General features: G+C 44.1%; 1 long non-coding RNA gene across 1 annotated transcript in view; it reads left to right on the forward strand.

Moving 5' to 3' along the window:
• Positions 1-286: 286 nt before the first annotated feature.
• Positions 287-17,281, forward strand: part of LOC119878053 — a 112,706-nt gene continuing 95,711 nt past the window's right edge. Inside the window, exon 1 of the long non-coding RNA XR_005386136.1 lies at positions 287-346. This is a non-coding gene — a long non-coding RNA (uncharacterized LOC119878053). The remainder of the gene's footprint in view (positions 347-17,281) is intronic.

The raw sequence follows: 17,281 nt of genomic DNA on the forward strand, positions 1-17,281 counted from the left end.
ATCAGAGATATTGGTCTGCAGTTTTCTTTTTTTGTAGTATCTTTATCTGGTTTTGGTAATAGGGTAATGCTGGCCTTGTAGAATGAATTTGGAAGCTTTCCTTCTTCTTCTGTGTTTTGGAATAGTTTGAGAAGAATAGGTATGAACTATTCATTTATTTATTTAAAGATTTTATTTATTTATTCATGAAAGATACAGAGAGAGAGAGAGAGAGTGGCAGAGACACAGGCAGAGGGAGAAGCAGGCTCCATGCAGGGAGCCCGACGTGGGACTCGATCCCCGGACTCCAGGATCACGCCCTGGGCTGAAGGCGGCGCTTAACCACTGAGCCACCCGGGCTGCCCAGGTATGAACTCTTTAAATGTTTGCTATAAAAGCTCTCTGGTCCTGAACTTTTGTTTGTCAGGAGTTTTTTGATCACTGATTTATCAAATTGACTTTTGAAGAAAGGGTGAGGCCCAGCTCGAGATGGTCAAGCAGAGAAATCATCAACCAGAGTGGTGCAACAGATAAGATTTTCCCAATTTCCGTGACCATTATGGGATCTCCCAGCACAGGGCTTAGTTCCCTGGTAAGAAGGAACCTGCAGGGTCATCGTCTGCCAAGGGGACAGTTTCACCTGATTCAGGGATCCAAGACAGTAGCTAGGAGGCCAGAGATCTTGAAAACATTCAAGAGTATAATAAATCCTGCTGCCCAGGCTCCAAGGACAATTCCCAGAATTCCATGGTGACAGAACATGAATATCCAAAGTAGCCTTTAGAGGTGCTGAGTGGCCTCGGCCTTCAGATTTACAGCTGCAGATGAGTTCAGAATGGAAGCACCACGTCAGCTTTCCTAGCAGCATTGAACCTTTCCCTTCAAACTTAGGGTGAACGGTTCATCCTGGCTTGCCTGAGTCTCTCCCTGTGTCAGCACTGAAAGTTCCACACCCTGGCAAACCTCTCAGTCCTAGGCAAACTGGAATGGTTGGTCACTCTACAAATGATAGACACATCCAATCTAGGGTACTCTGACAACCCAACGGATAGATATCAGAGAAGGAAAAGTTAGAGAGGTTGGAGAGGGGGAATTTTGTTCCTCTCTCAATAATAAAGTCCCATAGCAAAGCCCACTGAAACCAGAATAAAAGAGTTTCTATAAACATTGGATTTTCTCAGAATCAAGAGATTTTCTGCTCCTGATGTTATAGCACCCAAGCTGTCCAAAATGGTAGCCACTAGCTACATGTGATTACTGAGTACTTGAAATGTGCCATTAAAAAAAAAAATGTTATTTATTTGAGAGAGAAAGAGAAAAAAAAAAAGTACAAGCAAGAAGAAGCAGAGAGAGAAGCAGGTTCCCCTTGAGCAGAGAGCCTAATGTGGGGCTGAATCCCAGGACCCCGAGGTCATGACCCAAGCCAAAGGCAGATGCTTGACAGACCAAGCCACCCAGGTGCCCCTGAAATGTGCAATTGTGAATTGAAATGTGCTCGGAAAAAAAAAAAAAATCAGGTATAAAACAGCTGCTTGATTCGAAGATTTACCACCAAAAAAAGAAAATGTAAAGTCTCTCATTAATATGCTTTATATCGATTACTTGTTAAAACAATAATATTCTGGATATATTGAATTAAGTTAAATAGATTATTTTTTTTTTAGTTAAATAGATTATTGAAGTTAATTTTACCAGGTTTTAAAAAAATTTCTTTTAATGTGGCCATGAAAAATTTTCATTACGTGTACCGCTTACATTCTGTTTCTGTTAGACAGTGCTCTTCTAAGAAGATAATTCTAGGGAGAATGTCTATTGAGAAGGGTTCTTTTTGTGTGCTACTGTTTACAAAACCAAGTTAAACGTTAATTAGTTAAAATTTTGCAAATCATGCTAAGGCCTTCGAGGAGGTTCGCAGTGGGAAGTGCATTGCCTTGTAGACGTTGCCGTGGAGCTGTTTAAGGCAGAAATGCTGCCCAGAACACTCTCATGCTTTCTTGTGACCAGTGACTCCAGGCCAAGCTGCAGTGCATATAAAAATAACCCCAATGAGTTCATTGTTCTGAACTTACGGCCAAATGGACTGCTGGCTCTTTCCATATAGTCTGAATCTTTTATGACCAAGGGATACAAAACACATTTTTAAAAGCAGTGATGAATGCAATCCAAGTCTTTTTTTTTTTTTTTTAACTTGAGTATTGAGCAATTTTTGGCTCTCTAAAGATGGTAACGATGATGGTGCCTTATATTGGTATAAATTTTTATATTCTCCGAGTCCTTTACAGTTTTCCTTTTATTTCCATTTGAAAGTGACTGTATATCCCCAGGAGGCAATCTGAGCTGTTGTTTGTGCACATTTCACGGTTGGGAACCCTCACAAGTCTTCTTAACTCTGCTTGGTGTTCTGTTGGCTACACCCGGTGTAGTGATGGAGCCAGACTCTACCCACTTGTGGAAGGCGGTCAGGCCCGTCTGCGCACAGCTCAGCGTCCCCGTCGTGTTGGTAGTGAAAATGCAGCCACCGTGTGAGAATCTCTAGCACAGCCACGGGCAAGTGCTACACATCAGAGTCGTTTATTTTGTCGTTTGCTTTGTTTCCTTCTGGACAGCCGGTTATTAAACATCTATTAGCTCACCACCAGGTACTCCTCCAAGAATGAGCGCATGTCAGGATTATAAGAGAGGTGTGAGAAATCAGGAATAAGGGTACAGGGCCACTTCGGGGGCTAAGGGGTTGAGCATCTGCCTCTGGCCCAGGGCGTGATCCCGGGTTCTGGGATCGAGTCCTGCATTGGGCTCCCTGCGTGGGCCTGCTTCTCCCTCTGCCTGTGTCTCTGCCTCTTTCTCTCTCTCTGTGTGTGTGTCTCTCATGAATAAATAAACAAAATCTTAAAAAAAAAAAAAAGGAATAAGGATACAGATTCTCTGAGTTCCAGCACTGGATTCTATAGATACGATTCTTTTATTTTTTATTTTTATTTTTTTAAAAGATTTTATTCATGAGAGGCTCAGAGAGAGAGAGAAGCAGAGACATAGGCTCCTCATGAGGAGCCCGACGCAGAACTCGATCCTAGGACCTTGGGATCAGGCCCTGAGCCAAAGGCAGATGCTCAAACACTGAGCCACCCAGGCACTGGAGATAAGATTTTTTTAAGGTAAAAAGAGTCCTGCCACCTACAGTTTGTGCTCTGTAAGAAAATGCTGCTGCTGCTGCTGCTTCACCTAAAAGAAGCAAAGGCAAACTCCTGTCAAGCTGAGCCTGCACTCCCCATGAGAAGATGGAAATCACCCTCCCAGCGCCGGCACCAGTTGTTGGCTTCTGTCTTCTGGTGTTTGTCTCTCTCCCTCCCCACCCTCCTTTCTCTTCCTCTTCCTCTTTCTATTTATCTTTATCTGCCTTTGTGTGTGTGTGTGTGTGTGTGTGTGTGTGTGTGTGTGTGTCTTGTAAGGAGGAAGAATACATTTCTGAGCTCTTAGCTGAGCCCCTTGTGATGGAAAAACAGATCGAGAGAAACAAACAGAGGTTTCTTAACACATATACCTCACATACCCTAGAGAACCCCAGGGAAATATGAGCGACTCCCTGAGGTGGCTCAGAATTCAGGATTAAATTCTCTTTTCTATTAAGAGAAAGGGGAAGAGGGAGGGAGGCCTCTTAGGAAGGAGAGGAAATGATTTTTAGGAAAGACCAACAGGCCCTTAGAAGAAAAGATGGGCGATATGACCACTTGGAACCAAGTTTGGGTGGGGCGTTGGCTTCTAGTCGCCTCTCCTGTGACCAGAGTCAGTCTTTTCTGGCTGATGAAACTCCCTGGATGGGAATTTACACAGTTGAGCTCCCTGTGGAAGATGCATTTATAGGCAGACAGGAGGCATTCAGAGAAAACCTCTCCCTGCATTTGCTGTTGTTCAGGTGCCTACAGCTCAAAATCATCAATATCCCAAAGCAGCGTATTTGGGGGCAGTGTGTCTAGAACTCCTGCAGTCATATTTTGGGGTGACCCATTCTACTACCCTTCAGTCTCTGGCATCCATACACAAATACACCATTTTTACTACATAGGTTACTACTATGGGACAGAAGCTAGAAATCCCAGAAACCAAATAACACCCGTGCAATGCCTTCATCCAAAGAAAGCTAGGACCAAAATGCCTCATTTTCTTCAGTGGAAAAGAAATCAGGTAGTAAATTCCCTGATGGGAGCAAACTCTTTGAAACTGGAAAAGAAAGGATACACTCACTGGATGTAAAAAACTGTATATACCTCAAATGAAATCACTTCAATCATGTGTGGTTGTTTCAAATCAAGCCCAGTTTTTTTTTCCAGTTACTTCATTATTTCCAAACAAGAGAGGCAGATTAGTTAATCACATACGAATTTCAGATTGTGCTTGCTAACGTTTGCTCTTGGCACTCACTTGAAAACAAGCGCCTGGAAGACAAATCTCTCTAAATGCGCACCTCTGGGCAGTCATTTTGCTTTAATTCATCTCGTCCTTCCCCACGCATCATTGAACTAAGCAAAAAGCTTTCAGAATGGTTTTAACTCTAAATTTTGGTTAATTTTCAAGTTTGCATATTAGCTTGGAAATCAGTTGGTGCCAAAAAATAAAAAAGAGCCAAGAACCACACCAAACCGTGTGCCTTTGGTCCATAAAAGTATGGCCAGATGTTGTTTTATCACAGTGCTTCTGTGTATGTGTTATTAAAGAAAAGTGGATATTAAAAAATTAGGAAGCTTTTGAGAAAAATACAGATGTGGGGGTTTCCTTTAGGACTCAGAAGCTGTCGCAATGGGCAGGCACCCCCTCAAAGCAAGAGTAAGTAGAGCTTTACTCATTTATGTTACTTGTCTGCCTCAGAGAGTCATGTTTGCAACCCTGCAGCAGAACCAAAAAAAGCCATCTTATCGCCCTAAACTGATAAGAAGTAGAGGCATAAGTCACAGCATGTCACTTAATAGATTTTTAAAGACCTTCTATAGTCAGTGGCTTTTGTTTGCAGCAGGCCACTCGAACCCAGCAACGATTACGGTTATGAGTCCACTGCCCCCACTACCTTCTCTGAAATCAAAAAGTTCTGCAAGACAAGAGCTTTCTTGTAACTCCTTTGGTGGCAGCCCCTGACGCAAACTGATGGGAGGCTGCGTATTGTCTTTATTTTTCCCAGTTAACATGAACGTCTGTGCGCGTAGCTGCAGAAATCTGAATGCATTTGACTCTATGGTGTTGCCCCTGACCCTATGGATGGTGTCGGTAATATACAGCCCAGGCATGTGACATTTAAAAAATCCTGCAGTCCAAGCCTATCTAGCCCTGGAAGTTTCTGACCAGGGCCTTGAGATCTAAACAGATAAAGCGCTTGGAGCAGTGTCATCATTTAGGAAGTGCTGGATAACCGATTGCTATTAAACAATTAGAATGACAATGTTCTCGGTTGTTAAGGAATTGATAGGTAGGGAACCGGAGTCAGAAATGTACAAATGGCAGTATTGTGGCTGGACCTGGAATACGCTGGCCAATGGTGGCTCCTTGGTGGCAGCAAGAGGGTTTTAAGCATAAGGTGGTCTAATATTGCATTTCAAGTTGCTTGCTCTACTGATCTGTGATGGAATCAGCACACACACATGCACACACACACACATGCACACACTGCTATTGCTCAAAGCATTTAGTAAAGTCTATTATAAATAGAACCTTGAGACCTTGAGTTGGGAGCACTGCTTGGGTGGAAAAGGAAAGAGGGTCTGTAGGACCACCCAGTGCAGAAGGAAGTGGCCATGAGCAGGGGTGAATAGCCAAGCCAGGCCATGCATTAGACAGAGTCAGGAGGGCTAAAAGGGAGGGCTAAAATTATGTGTGAACTTTCACTTCAGTCTCATAAAGCAAGGTGGAAGTGTAGGGGACTTCTCAGTGCTGACACTTGGGTTGTTCATGCAAATAGCATCATTTCACAACTGATGTCACCAATGGGCAGAAAAATTTTAATATCCCTGCCTTACTGCACTGAAGGACCAACCCCCCTTCCTTAGGGCTTTGAAAGCACTGTAAACATAATACTAACCTGTGTTACAAATATTTGTATTTGTATATGTGTATGTCTATATATTTTATTTTTTGTTTATTTTTATATTTTTATATATTTTTATTATTTTTAAAAATATATTTTAATATGTGTGTATATGGTCCATATTTTTTTCTTCTCTGGACTAGGAAAAATTTCTCAAGGCATTTCTCTCAAAATGCCAAGAGCATTTTTCACAAAACTAGAACAGATAATCCTAAAATTTGTATGGAACCACAGAAGACCCCAAATATCTAAAGGAATCCTGAGAAAGAAGAGCAAAGCTGGAAGTATCCCAATCCCAGATTTCAAGATAGGCTACAAAGCTATAGTAATCAAAACAGTATGGTATTGGCACAAAATGGACACATAGATCAATAGAACATGATAGGGAATCCAGAAATAAACCCACGCTTATGTGATCAATTAATCTACAACAAAGGAGGAAAGACTATCCAATGGGAAAAATACAATCTCTTCAACAAATGGTGTCGGGAAAACTAGACCACTTTCTAACATCATGCACAATATAAACTCAAAATGGATGAAAGACGGGCAGCCCAGGTGGCTCAGCAGTTTAGCGCCGCCTTCAGCCCAGAGCCTGATCCTGGAAACCTGGGATCGAGTCCCACGTCGGGCTCCCTGCCTGGAGCCTGCTTCTCCCTCTGACTGCGTCTCTGCCTCTCTCTCTCTATCTCTCCTATCTGTGTATTCTCATGAATAAATAAATAAAAATCTTTAAAAAACAAAAAAAGGATGAAAGACCTAAATATGAGACCTGAAACCATACAATTCCTAGAAGAGAGCTCAGGCAGTAATTTCTCTGACTTCAGCTATAGCACCGTTTTTCTAGATGTATCTCCTCTGGCAAGGGAAGCAAAAGCCAAAATAAACTATTGAGACTACACACACACACACACACACACACACACACACACACACAGAAAAAAGCTTTTACAGACAGAAAGAAACCATCAACAAAACAAAAAGTCAACCTACTGAGTAGGAGAAGGAATTTGCAAATGATATTTCCAATAAGGGGTTAATACCTAAAATATATGAAGAACTTACACAAATTAAACACAAAAAACCCCCAAACAATCCAATTAAAAAAATGGGCAGAGGACCAGAATAGACATTTTTCCAAAGAAGACATCCAGATGGCCAACAGGCATGTGAAAAGATGCTCAACATCACTCATCATCAGGGAAATGCGAATCAAAACCACAATGAGATTATCACACCAGTTAGAATGACTAAAATAAAAATGACAAGAAATAACAAGTATTGGCAGGGGTGTGGAGAAAATGGAACCCTCGTGCGCTGTTGGCGGGAATGTAAATTGGTACAGACAGTGTGGAAAATAGTATAGTGGCTTCTCAAAAAACTAAAAATAGAAATACCATATGATCCAATAATTCCACTACTGGGTATTTATCCCCCCCCAAAACGAAAATACTGATTTGAAAAGATACATGCACCCCTATGTTTACTGCATTATTTACAATAGCCACTATGGAAGCAGCGTAAGTGTCCATCAATGGATGAATGGATAAGGAAAATGTGGCAGGCACACACACACGCCACACAATAAAATATTATGCAGCCACTAAAAAGGAGGAGATCACGTCATTGAGACAAAACGGATGGACCTAGACGGCATTATGCTACATGAAATAAGTCAAACTGAGGAAGACAAATACCATAAGACAATACCATACCAAATACCATTTCACTCATAAGTGAATTTAAAAAGAAAAAAGAGGAACGCCTGAGTGGCTCAGCGGTTGAGTGTCTGTCTTTGGCTCAGGTCATGATCCCAGGGTCCAAGGTTCGAGGCCCATATCGGGCTCCCTGTGGGAAGCCTGCTTCTCCCTCTGCCTATATCTCTGCCTCTCTCTGTGTCTGTCATGAATAAATTAATGAAATCTTTAAAAATAAATAAATAAAAAGAAAAAAAAAGGAAAACAAAAAGCAGAATCAGACCTATAAATATAGACAACAAACCAATGGTTGCCAGAGTGGAGAGATGTGGGGAGTTGGGCAAAATGGGTGAAGAGGGGAGAGGGGGCCACAGGCCTCCAGTTATGAAATGAGTAAGTTGTGGGAATAAAGGGCACAGCATAGGGAATACAGTCAATAATATTATAATAATGCTATAACATAATAGTAGCTATGCGGTGAGCATGGCATGATGTATAAACTTGTCAAATCACTAAGTTGTATACCTGAAACTAATGTAACATTGTGTGTCCACTATACTCAAAATCCCCATGCTCAGGGATCCCTGGGTGGCGCAGCGGTTTAGCGCCTGCCTTTGGCCCAGGGCGTGATGCTGGAGACCCGGGATCGAATCCCACGTCGGGCTCCCGGTGCATGGAGCCTGCTTCTCCCTCTGCCTGTGTCTCTGCCTCTCTCTCTCTCTCCCTGACTACCATAAATAAATAAAAATTAAAAAAAAAAAATAAACCCAGAGACTCTGAAGCCACCAAGCCAAGTAAAAATGTCCTATCACCTTACTTCGCCCTCCTCTTGCAAATGGAGAAGGTAGAGAACAAAGAGAGCAGAAATTGACCTCCAGTACCAGGTGGCATCCACCAACTACAAAGCCTAGCTCAGGGGAGAAGGGGGACAAGGAATCCTACTTTAAAAAAAAAAAAAAAAATCCCCATGCTCAATGATGGCAAAAGAAAAAAAAATTTCTCAAGGCAGAGACAATTTCATCATTGACTTGTCACTTCGGAATCTCATGCTATGCCCAGAAGACACTCAATGTTTGTTGAACACCTTACAAAGTCAGCTTGACTTGGCTCATCTTCATTTCAATCTGCCTCCTCCGCAAGGAGCAGAAGGAAACTCTAGCCCCTGAAGGACCGAGGTCCTCTCCAGGTGGTCATGGGCTGGGCCACATAATTCAAGCTGAAACTGCCCGAGCAGCTCCCCGAGGCCCCAGATGGTTGGGTCAGTCCCATCTTATCCTATAAAATAGCTCCAGAAGCCATGGGCCTCTCTTTTAGAGTCTTCAGCTCGGATGACTACCCACTCAGATGGTTTCCTTGGCTCTTCCTCTGTTTCATTTGAGTCTCTCTCTTGCTATAGCTCCACCTTTATCCCTCCTTCCCCTTAAGAACTTTCTTTAACCTTCTTCTGTTTCTTTTGTCCCTGTTACATCTCCTCCACTCTTACTTAGTCTCTTTGCTTATAGTTCCTGGTCCAGTCCATCTCCAAATCAATATTCATTCATTCATTCATTCATTCATTCATTCAGTAGTTTATGTACCAAGTATTCAGCACCCACTATATGCTAATGAAAAGAAGAAAAGCAGGGGCACCTGAGTGGCTCAGTCTCTTAAATGTCTGCCATCGGCTCAGGTCATGATCTCAGGGTCCTGGGATTGAGCCCCACGTGTCTGGCTCCCTGCTCAGCAGGGAGCCTGCTGCTCCCTCTCCCTCTGCCCCTTCTCATGCTCGTGTTCTCTCTCTTGCTCGCTCACAATCTCTCTCTCAAATAAATAAATAAAATCTTTAAATTAAAAAAAGAGCAAAAGGCAGACCTGGTCCCTACTTTCATGGAATTTATGATTTCATGAGGGATTCAAGCCTTAATCAAATAAATATGTAAATAGGCATATGGTTGCAAACCTAAGAAGGCATATATATAACCAACGAAGCTGACCTAGACCCTCTGGGGCTAGGCTTGCTTGATGAAATGCCATGTGTGCTGACCCATGAAGGGTAACTAGGCACTAGGGGAGGAGAAAGGGCAGGGGGTTCCAGGTGAAGGGAAGACTGTTTTTAAGGCCTTGCAACAGGCAGGAGAAAAGCATGAAAAAGGAACAGACCAGGGCAGCCCAGGTAGCTCAGCAGTTTAGCGCCGCCTTCAGCCCAGGGTGTAATCCTGGAGACCCGGGATCGATCCCGCTTCGGGCTCCCTGCATGGAGCCTGCTTCTCCCTCTGCCTGGGTCTCTGCCTCTTTCTCTCTCTCTGTGTCTCTCATGAACGAATAAATAAAATCTTTAAAAAAAAAAAAAAAAAGAACAGACCAATCAGTGTGGTAACAACCCAGACAGTGGGACAATGAGGAAATAGGGGCCAGACGCCACTGGGTCTTATCATCCTGGTAAGAATTAACACAAATGAGAAATGTCAAATGCACCACAGAAGAGAGTACAACTGTAACACACATATTATTACTGAGCAGCACTACTCACTTCAAAAGGGAGAATTACTCGAGAACAGAAATGCATTTTATGTATGTTTTCTGTGTAATTACGACAGATTCGCTTCCCTCCTGGTGCGAAGGGGTATTCTAGAAAATTATTGTCTAACTTGCTCTGAGAGTATTCTGGTTAGCTCTGGTGTGTTTGAAACACTCAGTGGAAAAAGGTTTAAAACCCACTCACCACCCCCTGTAAGTCAAATTGAGCTGAGCAGACTGTAAAATTACAGGCCCTAGCAAAACAGAGGCTCCATTCTAATTGCCTATTGATCAAAGAAGAGAAAGAGAATAAAAATAAGTGAGTTATTAGCATCTTTGCTAAAATAGTTTCTTTTCCTGATTGGAAGGTAATTATAACAAGATGAGGCATGAGCATTTTATATATGTAGCATGACTGTGGTGTGGTTTAGTGAAAATTGTAGCTGGAAGATGAACAAACCCACATTCCCTGGTGACTTGGCTCTGGACTGGTGATGATCAAGCTTTGAAATGCAATCCTTCCCCTTATAAAGACGTGTGGGGAGGAAATTCTGGCTGAAACATTGATCGCATTAAAGAATATTTGAATTTCGGAGTCTGCTAATTCTCTGTGCTGCTGGGGGTTAACATTTGGTGTTAGAGGCTGTTTTATTTATGGCAACATCTAGCTCGGCAAAGTGTGCCCCTAGATCTTGCAAGTGGAGAACAAAGCTGTTCTGATTAATAAAGTGAAAGGGCAGGAAAAATCCTCGTGGATTATATTGCCTTTAGGAAAATGTTTTTCTTCCTAAAAATGTATCTGAAGTAAATTGTCTACGGTAAACTTTGTTCCTCCTTGGGAGACATGTTTTGTTCAAGAACTATTTTTGCCTCATTCCAGCGGAGGGTGTCCAATGAATGCCAAAGTCCATCCATTCCAGATTGTTCTACTAAGGCCCTCTGCCCTCCTGTAGTGTTATTTAAACTGAGAAAGCCCAATTTGAGGAAACTACTGTAGATTAGCATATTTTATCTATGGTTACCCAGGTGCGAAATGGTGACAGATCATAGGATTAAACCAAAGCATACGGATCAGGGAGGGGATTACCTGGGAAGTAGAGCTGACTGAGATTCATGCAGTAAATAATTAAGGCTCTGAGGATGGAAGGAGAAGGTAATTCTCATCTAAAGGTTCAACTGGAGAAGGATTTGTTTCCAAACTCACATAGTTATTGGCAGTGTGTGGTTCCTGTGGGGTTGCTGGGCTGAGGGCCTCAGTTGCTTGTGGGCTCTTAGCTGGGGGCTGCCCTCAGCTCCTCACTGTGTGGTCCTCTCCATATGACAGCATGCAAGCTGGCAGCTTACTTCTTCAAAGCCAGCAAGGGAGAGTCTCCTAGCAAGGCACATTAAAATCTTCTGTAACATAGTCATTTACGTATAATCCCATACATCCTGTCACCCTTGCTGTATTCTATTGCATAGAAACAAGCCACATGTACCTACACTCAAGGGGAGAGGATTATATAAGAGTGTGACTACCCTGAGCTGGAGATCTTGAGGCCCACCCTAGAATCTGTCTGGCTCAGGTGGCAAGGTTTGAGAAGCAAAACCTTAAGCTGTTAGTATCTTAGCTGTAACAGTATATCAGTCAAGAAACAGATTCAGTGCTGGTTCTATGTGCAGAGTACAAAAAGGCAGAAGTAAAGACTTTCCTTTCATGGGTCAAGACACAATCTATTTATAGGGGAACAGTTAACACTATGCCAACTTAAAAAAATAATAATTTTGTGTATCTGAATCCTTTTATTGAAAACATAAGAGCAACTGGAAAGGGTGCCTGGGTGTCTCAGTGGTTGAGCGTCAGCCTTTGGCTCAGGTCGTGATCCTGGGGTTTTGGGATCGGGTCCTGCATTGGGCTCTCCACATGAAGCCTGCTTCTCCCTCTGCCTGTGTCTCTGCCTCTCTCACTGTGTCTCTCATGAATAAATAAATAAAATCTAAAAAAAAAAAAAAAAAGAGCAGATGGAAAAGAAGGGCCTTGGCAATGCAAAAATGAGGGAAGCACAGAAGCTATAGGAAGGGTCTAGAATTGGTTGGAAAATGACTAAGAAAACAAAGAGAAGAGAGATACTCAGACTCATCTCCTCTCTGAAGATACAAGCATCCTGTTCCATCTCTAACTCTTAGATCCAATTCATCCCCTTGCCCAGATTTTGTCAGACTTCCATATTCTGATTCAGTGTTGTTCATCCATGTTGCGATGTTGCATGGTAGCTACTCACGTGGCCTCTGCTGCCCACTGCTTGACTCTGAACTCCCGTTCCATCCCTTATCAGTTGGGTAAGTATCCACACGCTGTGAATGCTACTGACTATAAAATAGGGTCATAAGAACACCTACTTCACAGAGCTGATGAAATAAGACAAGTTGCAACATGGAAAGTGCTTAGAACTGTGCCCAGACACAGTAAGTGCTTCATAAAGGAGAGCTACTGCTGTTGTTCTTTGAACCAGTATCGATTGGGTGTCTGTTATGGGTACAGTTAGACCACCTCTTTCATCAACCAATTTATCCTAGGACCACTTGCAGGTTTCATCATGTGTCTCCATATTTGACAACGCCATTGTGATGGCCTCGGTAATGTAACACTTGGCCGTCTCAAACATTTTCTCTTATTAAAAAAAAAAAAAAAAAAACTGACTCAGTAGATCATAAAGTTCTATATTGATCGAAAATTACTGTAATTCATTGCAACAGCACTTAATGGATGTGGTTCAACCAATTTATTCCTCCCCTCCTTACATTCAAGGAGAAAAAGTCAGATCTCCAGTCCTTTGTCTGTCATTAAGAGGTAGTCAGCATCTTTAGAATGCCTGGCCTAGAATGAAAATCTCTCTCATCCACCCTGGTAGCTACCCTTTCTGCCTTCTGACAGTGAAATTCAAGTACGTGTTTATCCTTCATTATCTGCCTCCCTTAAATTGTCAAACTAGACTCATAATGGTTCCAGTATTTTAAAAACATTTAGTTATAGTAACCCCTAGGGCCTAAGAAGGCCTTGCAATCTGAGGATTGTCACTCCGTTTGGGGGGCATGCATCTCCGACACAGCACCTTGCTGCTCAATCTGGTAGCTCTCAACTATGCTCTTCACTATATTTCTGTCTTTGCTTTACAAAATCCCTCACCTACTGCATTTCTGCAAAGATGAGTTTAAAGCAGTGCTTCTTGAACTTTATTTTTTTTTTGTTTGTTTTGTTTTGCTTCTCGAACTTTAATGTGCACAGAGTCCCCTGGGGATCTTGCTACAGGGGATTCTGATCGGCTCCTCCAGATTCTGATTCAGTAGGTCTGAGGCGGCCCAAGATTCTGCATTTCTGACAAGCTCCCGGGTATCGCCCATTGCTGCAGGTCAAAGGACCACACTTTGAGTAGTAAGGATTTAAAGGACAGATGCCAAAACCGGCTACAAAACCAAACTGAAATGAGCCTCTTGAGAGATTCCAAACCATTCTCAACTGTGAAGTCTGTACTCAACGCTGAAATTCAACCCTGGCTGCTCTGTGAGTTGGCCTAACCGGAAGTGTCCTGTGGGTGATGGACCCTGAGAGAGTGTTGGCTTCATCTATAATCAGCCTTTTAAAGACAAAAGCTACTGTCGGGCCCAAGAGATTTCACCTCATATTTCTGGTTGTAGCAATTGGGTTTGGGTGGGGGGAGTAGGGGAGGGAGAAATTATATCGTCGATCTTCTGTTTATGCTCAGAAGAGAATATGCATCCTATCCCCCCAGCTCTGATCTTGAGGCTGTGTTTCCTGAGGGCATGTGTTTTTTCACCTTGTGCCAAGAGCAACAAATGACCACAGATGGGCCCAGAGATGGCTTTGATTGAGCTGTGGCCTTTCAGAGCCCATATAAAGTGGTTGAAAAAAAAGCCCTGTGAAATCAATGGGTTGAGCAATTTTGAAGCCAATTCCCGAAAATGGGAAAGAGATAATGACCGACATAGCCCGATCTCGATATGATTTGAGAAGAAAGGAGAACCCAGCAATCCCTTTGGATTTCCGTGCCACAAGCTTAGGTGCGTGTCCAAATCACTGGGAACTTTGAAACCACTGATGCTGGGGTCCTACCCCCCAGAGTCTGATATAACAGGCTAGGGTGGGCCCAGGTGGTTCTCTTGTGCAGCCAAGGCTGACAGTCACTGTTCTAGACCAGTGAGTCTCCAAACTGAGCATCCAGTTTACCTGGTAGCCTCTCTCTCTCTCTCTCTTTTTAAAGATTTTATCTATTCATGAGAGACACAGAGAGAGAAGCAGACACGGGCAGAGGGGGCTCCCCGTTGGGAGCCGGATGCGGGACCCGATCCCAGGACCCCTGGGATCACGACCTGAGCCGAGGGCAGATGCTCAACCACTGAGCCACCCAGGGTCCAAGTGGCGGATGTTGTGCCCGAGATTACGAATCCGAGAAACCACCGAGGAGCCGACACCGATGCAAGCGCACGAGGGTTTATTTACAAGCTCGAGCCTGGGTCCAAGTGCACCCGACACAGTGGAGCAGGGCCTTGGACCCCGAGACTAAGAGGCGTAGCAGCTTTATAGGGACCAGTGGCCCATGGGATGCGCAGAAAGTTGCAGTCATGTCAGTCCACACGCAGGTGGCCGGTTGAATTACATTTTACCCTAAAGTATCCATTTGAACTGGCCTATCACTGAGCCGATTTCCGATTAGGGTGTGCCCTGGGCTTGACACAAGGCGGGGGCAGCACAAAATGGAGTCAGTCCTGCTCTGCTTGTCCAGGGGTGGGGGATTTTTGTTAAATTTCCTGGGTCCCACAGCGGACTCTTGATTTCGGCTTAGGTCCTGAGCTCAGGGCCGTGGGGTTGAGCACCGCATCAGGCTCTGCACTGAGCGAGGTATCTGCTTCAGATTCTCTCCATCTCCTGGGGGTGCCTGGGATATTTGTTATTTGTTTAGGCCAGTGATTCTCAAAGTGTGGTCCCTGCCCCACAGCATCACCATCACGTGGAACTTGTTGGAAATGCAAATTTTCAGGCCCCACTTGAGATAAACTGTTCCAGAAACGCTGGAGGTGGAGCCCGGCAATCTGAGCAAGGGGATTTTGATACACGCTCAAGTTTGAGAACCGCTAGCATAGCACCCCGAGATTACAAAGCACATGCACTTCATTTAACCCGTAATCACAAGATGAAAACCTTAGCATCACTTTGTTCTCTGAGTTAATTCAGCACAAAGCTTCTGAACATATCAATTTATATGAAAATGTAAACAAATGGTACGACCTCCTAAAGGAATACTTTGGTTAATCCCAACAACCAGAGGTTGAAGGCAGGCACGAGTTAGAGCGGTGTCTCAAATGTTAGGGTAAGGACATCAAACGGAGGGGTCGTGAGGACACAGATTGCTGGGCTCTACCCAGAGTTCCTGATTCAGTAGCTCTGGGGTGGGGTCTGATGATTTGCACTTTTAACTCGGTCCCAGGTGCTGCTGCTGCTGCTCCTGGTCCAGGGACCACACTCTGAGAACTGAGGAGTTGAAGTATTATTACCTTTAGCCTTACGTAAAAAATGTACTTTCTTTCAAGCTCTGAGCATCTGGGAAGAGGAGTACGCAGGGGTATGTGGTGGGTCTAATGAAGACTAGGCCTTTTTCATAAACCTTGGTCCCAGTGTGGGAGCAGAACAGAAAGGCTGAGGTGTTACTATGGGATTTGAAACTCCAGTTGCAAAATCCTCTGTTTCTTCTTACAGGTAACCAGATTCAAAATCAGAGCTAGCCGCGGGGGGCAAATTATTTTCCTCTCTGGGAAGCTGTAATTAGTGCTGACTTGACATTGCTCAGAAGCTCAAGCTGGCTCGAGTAGCTGTTGCAGATATAAAAACTGTGGAGCAGGAGAAGTTAAAAGGAACAGGCCTTGAGAGGCCTACAGCATCCTGGCAATGGGAATCCAAAGACACTTTGAAAGTAGAAAGCCAAAAGTTCACAGGAATGGAGAGGGACAGCAGATGGGTCCCACGAGGGGAGCCCTTCTGGAGCTCATGTGTTTCCTATTGTCTTCACTGCTCCCTATCCTGCGAACCTGCTGCTCTGGTATCCTTCGGTGTGGTTGACAAGTTTTCTCTGTGTCTCTCAGCTCGGCTTTCCTTTGTGTTCCCTTCATTCTCAGGTGTGCTCTTGGTGGCCACAAGAGTTCCTAGGTTGACGTCTTTGCAGCTCAGCGACCTCAACCCAAAAGAACTTCTCTTTCCCACTCATTGAAATCCGAGTCCAGGGATTGGCTCCGGTGGGATTGGCTCTGGTCTATGCCTTTCCCCAGATCATTCACTCCCGTGAATGGGATCTTCCGGGATTGCCCCTGGTTGCTCTGGATGGTGTCACCCTTACGCAAACCCCCTCAGGCTGGGAGTGGCAAGGGTATGGTCCCTAGAAGACAACCAGGGGAAGGGGAGCTAGGAGGTACCACCACAGGGGTCCACTTCAGCCTCTCTTCGTTGGGGAGTGGGGCACGACCACTTTCTTGAGAATCAGGAGCGGAGTGTCATATACTAGGCTTCATTTTTAGCATCCTCAGGTTGTGCAGAGGGTCTTGAATGGCAAAAGAATGAGAAAGAGCTTGAGCATTTCTGTTGCTAGTGGAGACCTAATGGCAAGGTTTTGGAACCACATGATGGTGTAACAGAGTAATGTATTTTGATGGAATTGATTGAATTTGTTTTATAAGGAAACTTGAGAAGCAGGGGAACCATTTAAGGGACTATTGAGACAGGACAGAAGTAGGGTGACATGAAAAGGGGCTTGGAAGCTGATGGGAGGAAATGCAGCTGGTAGGCAATGTCTTAACTCTAGGAAGTTGGAAGACCTGTTAGGGACAGATGTCAACTGCATGCATTCACTGCCCTGGGCTGGAGTTGATAGGCTGAGTGTTTAGATCTTCCTCGCGTGGCTGAGAGAGCCACCACTGAACCAGGTTCTGCTCCTCGGCCTGCCATGGGCACTGGTGCTCCCTGACACCCCCAAACTCCCATCCCCTCTTCCTGCTT

This window comes from Canis lupus, chromosome X (assembly GCF_011100685.1).
Source record: "Canis lupus familiaris isolate Mischka breed German Shepherd chromosome X, alternate assembly UU_Cfam_GSD_1.0, whole genome shotgun sequence".
Taxonomy (NCBI): Eukaryota; Metazoa; Chordata; class Mammalia; order Carnivora; family Canidae; genus Canis; species Canis lupus.